Source organism: Triticum aestivum, chromosome 7B, assembly GCF_018294505.1.
Source record: "Triticum aestivum cultivar Chinese Spring chromosome 7B, IWGSC CS RefSeq v2.1, whole genome shotgun sequence".
Classification (NCBI taxonomy): Eukaryota; Viridiplantae; Streptophyta; class Magnoliopsida; order Poales; family Poaceae; genus Triticum; species Triticum aestivum.
In genome coordinates, this window is record NC_057813.1 from 302626882 (window position 1) to 302631809 (window position 4928).

Sequence of the window (4928 nt, forward strand, 5' to 3'; positions counted from 1 at the left end):
GGACGTCCTCCCACCTCCTTGGCCGCCACCCCTTGCTCCTATATAAGTAGATCCATCTAGTAGCTTTTTCCTTGGGATTTGTTTAGTTAAAAGTTAGCCATTGCAACTTCGTGTACTTCGTTTGTGTCCAACGACCAGACTAAGACCGCTTCCGGATCCCCACCCTTATCAATACTTCATATATATTTGCGATATTCAGATTGCTTTATCATATTCTTGCTCGTTCTTCGATTGCTTGCAGGAATAGACCTTCGTGGTCAGGCTGACCGTGCTTCCAGCATCTTCAGTAACCTCAGGAGATTGGTTTAGCGGTTGCTAAGGCGCAACGTCGTGCACGTTTGTAGTCGGATCGTCAAAGTCGTCTCCACCAAATCGATAGTTATCATCTCATCGAAAGATCGGGACACCTCCGCCTCTATCAAGTGGTATCAGTTTTCAGGTTGCTCGGTGAGATTTTACAGTTTTTCATAGTTTAGATCGCATCTGTCATTCATACCTACAGTCCATGAAAAAGCCATTAAAAAGTTAGATCTGTTCATTATTTATCCAAGCCAGTCTGAGCCTTTGCAATTTTCTATTCATTGCTTGCATAGTTGAATTATCGGTTGCATCATCGTGTTAGTTGCTGGTCTTAGTGTCTAGTTCCTTTAGAGTTTCGAGTTCTGTTCACATTAGTCACGCCGCCGCTGCATCATTATCCCTTCCGCTGTCCACCATCCCATCCATTAATTACCACCACGTGCTACGCACTGTTCATTGTCATAATCATAGTTGAGGTCATTCACATCTTCGCCTGATCCAATCTGCATCTTATCTAGTTTGTCTTGGAAAGAGGGAGAAAAAAAAGATAGAGGAAAAAAAAGAGAGGAAAAAAAAGAAAAAGAGAGAGAAGAAAAAAAAAGCGTGAGAAAAAAAAAGAGAGAAGAAAAAAAAATCGGCACAAACTTTTTCAGAGGAAAGTTGGAGACAAAGTTGTTGATATATCCTGCTTGGCTGTTGTTTCACCTCATTATCTTCACTGCTGTTGTGATCTTCACTTATATCTTGATGTCAAGAGCTACTTAGTATCCTTCATTGATGCTAGTTGTGCTACGCCGTGACCTCATTAGTGTTCTAGGCTCGCGTCTCTAGTCCGGTCTAGCCTAGGACCAGCACAGTACCGTCGTTGGGCGTTTATTCAACATTGCATCTTTGAATTGATTATTGCTAATCTTTTGCTACCATATATAGCCAACCCAGCTCCACATATTTCTACACCGTGTATACGTACGCTCCCCTGGCAATCGCTTTACTCAATATTCGGAGTTACTTGACACCGCTGGTTGCCGATCACCGCCCGCTGCATGGTAAGAACTTGTAAGACATTGATATTTGCTTTACTGTGAGCGTTTTACCACCACATCCTAGTAGTTATAGAAACATTATTTTTGGGTTTTGTTTCTTGTTCTACTAATCATGACAGGATCCAGAGTCAATTCATGGGCTTTGTCGATCGCGGGAGACGTGCCACCACCTTTGCAAATACCACAACCGTCACGAGAGGTGCACAAACATCCAAATGCACATGATCAGGTTAATGTATCTATACCACCATTTAATGGCCGTTTTAAACCTGCTTTATATATTGAATGGGAGTTCGACATAAAAAATATATTTGCTTCCCAAAATTTCGATGAACATAAAAAGGTTAAGGTTGCGGTTGGTTCTTTCACTGGTTATGCTTTGGTTTGGTGGAGTGAATATTGTCGGTTACACCCTGATTATATACCTACTACTTGGGATGATTTGAAACTTGCCATGCGACATACTTTTGTCCCTGCTTATTATACTCGTGACATGATTAAGAAGTTGCAACAGTTAAAACAAGGTAGTGAAACTGTAACAAAATATTATGATGATTTACAAACTACCTTGTTGCATTCCTCTTTAGAAGAAAGTGAAGATGATTTTATGGATAGATTTTGGGGAGGATTAAACCGTGATATTCAAGAGATACTAATTCATGAAGAGTGTTATCCTATGGACCATTTGTTTCATCTTGCTTGCAAAGCTGAACAGGAAATAAAACGACGTGTTGGCCACGAGGAGAACAAGCGCACGGTGCACATTCCAAGAGTTGATATGATTGTTCCTTCAACTACTAGGCATACTATGACAACCACATCCGTTGTTGTCAGGACTACATCACCTCCACCATGTGACACATCGCCCCCGAGAGTGGCTACATCATCTGAGTTGATCATAAGAGGTAATGACAAAGGTACTGATCTTCCATCTCTACATGAGAATGATGAATGCCTTGTCAATTTGAATGCACCATCTGATGAGCTACCCACTACTTTGATCACACCACATATTTTAGAGGACTACATTGATAATTTGACTTTGCCATGTGATCAAACAACTGAAATACCAACAATTTTGAGTGCACCCATTGAATTAACTATTGATGCAAAAGAACCAATGTTTAATCATTTTGATATGACCTCTAATCTTGGTGATGATTCTGTGTTGAATGACTTATTGCATGTTTGCTTATTTAAGAATGTTGTAGCATGTAAATTTGATGCAAGTAAGGTTTATTCACCAATGTTGGGATGGTTTAATGATGAACATTGTCAATCTTTTGAAATGAATAAGAGCTTCACTTATATGTGCAAACTGAGTTGCAATATTTTCATGCCTTCTACTTCTTGTGTTAATTTTTTGGCTTTAGATTTTATGAACTATGCAAGTTACTCATCTATTCATGTGTCATATATGCAAAAATCAAGGGAAGTAAAAATGGATGACATATACATATACAACATGTACACCTTGTCTCTTTTGTTAGCCACATTTCAGATTAAGCAACGCCGAGGACGGCTTTATTTTCAAGAAGGGGAGGATGATGAGGACATGACTACCTTGGATATGACCAAAAATATTGCATATATGCATATTTGTCAGGTGATTTCTAGTGCAAACTATTGAATAATCTATTTATGTTATCCAGAACAAAAATACTTCACACACTTTTGTGTTTTGTCTAATTGCAGGTGTATGAGACATTTGTACAATCCACATATGAAGATAAGGAAGAAAGAGATGTTTATTTGCTGTCCAAAAAGTTCTCTCACGTCACTTTTGGCCCAAGAGAAGATAGAGTCCAAGTCTCTCACGTTCTGGATTCAGATTCGGACTGCACAGATATATCTGACTCAAAACGCACACAAGTTTTTCATACAGACTCCGAATTGGGTGATTCTTTTTTTGTTGGAAACTAGATTTCGTGCACTTTCCAACCCAATTGGAATCACCTTCAAATTCGTCCGGAGCGTTGAGTTGTGGACGAAACAATCTGATGCTGCAGCAGAATCCGAGTCAAACTACAAGTCCAAAGGTGTTACATCACCTCCACTTGGGCCCATGAGCCTTGTACGACCTAGGGTTAGTTTTAGGCTGCCTTGGGACGTCCTCCCACCTCCTTGGCCGCCACCCCTTGCTCCTATATAAGTAGATCCATCTAGTAGCTTTTTCCTTGGGATTTGTTTAGTTAAAAGTTAGCCATTGCAACTTCGTGTACTTCGTTTGTGTCCAACGACCAGACTAAGACCGCTTCCGGATCCCCACCCTTATCAATACTTCATATATATTTGCGATATTCAGATTGCTTTATCATATTCTTGCTCGTTCTTCGATTGCTTGCAGGAATAGACCTTCGTGGTCAGGCTGACCGTGCTTCCAGCATCTTCAGTAACCTCAGGAGATTGGTTTAGCGGTTGCTAAGGCGCAACGTCGTGCACGTTTGTAGTCGGATCGTCAAAGTCGTCTCCACCAAATCGATAGTTATCATCTCATCGAAAGATCGGGACACCTCCGCCTCTATCAGATTATGCATAGAATGATTTGTAGCAGCAGGTTTACATAGCATCACCAAATAACAGATTTAGCCTAGCAAAACAGCAACAGCAAGTACCCTACTTAACAAGCTCGATTCACTCATCACAAAGTATTGCATGACAAGATAAGCATAGCATCAGCAAGAAGACATGTTTATGAAACAAAACAAGGCAAGAACAAGTTCATAGCATGCAAGGATCAACTATAACAACCTTGGCAAAATTGAATAACATGTAAACAATCTACCAAGAAACATTTTGAAGCAAAAGTAGAGCAAGTAAATGACATGCTAGACTACTCCGTAATTGCAAACAGGGGCATGAATGGATAGAGCATAACCATATGTTCAAAACATCCTTACTGAAGTATCTCAAAATATGCATGGATCTCTCTGTAGCATCAAGTTTACATGGCATCAAAATAACAGCAGAACAGAGACTAAAATCAGTAACATCACGATGCCTAGTTTGCATGCTTGTGCTAGTCACCACATTGATCACAAAAATACATGGTAAGCACCTCTGTAAAGAAGACATAGCATAGATCAAAACACATGTAGACATCAACCTCATAGGATGCACACATCAATCATGGCAAAATGACAAAAGAGCATGTTCTGTTAACAGACAGCACCCAACATTATGAAGCACTCTTGCAACGATGATTCAGGCAATAAGATGGACTCAAATGAACATAATGCAATAGAATGAAATGAAGAACTCGTTGAGACGAACTATTTGACATATCACACGCACGAAACGGAGCTACGGATGTAGAGATATGATGCAATGAACAATGCATGATGATGTCAAAATACTTCGGGACTTAGAGGATTTTTACCCTCCGAAAACGGGACGAGGAGATCCGGGCGGGGCGAGGACGTTTTGATCGGCGGCTGGGTGGATCTGATCCAAGCGGGATCAGGATGACGTTGTCCCTGCCGGAGGTTGGAGGAGGCCGGCGATGGGTGACGGTGCCGTGGCTCCGGCAAGCAGGGGAGGCCGGAATGGGCGACGGGGTCCCCGGATCTGGGCGGCGCCGGCCCA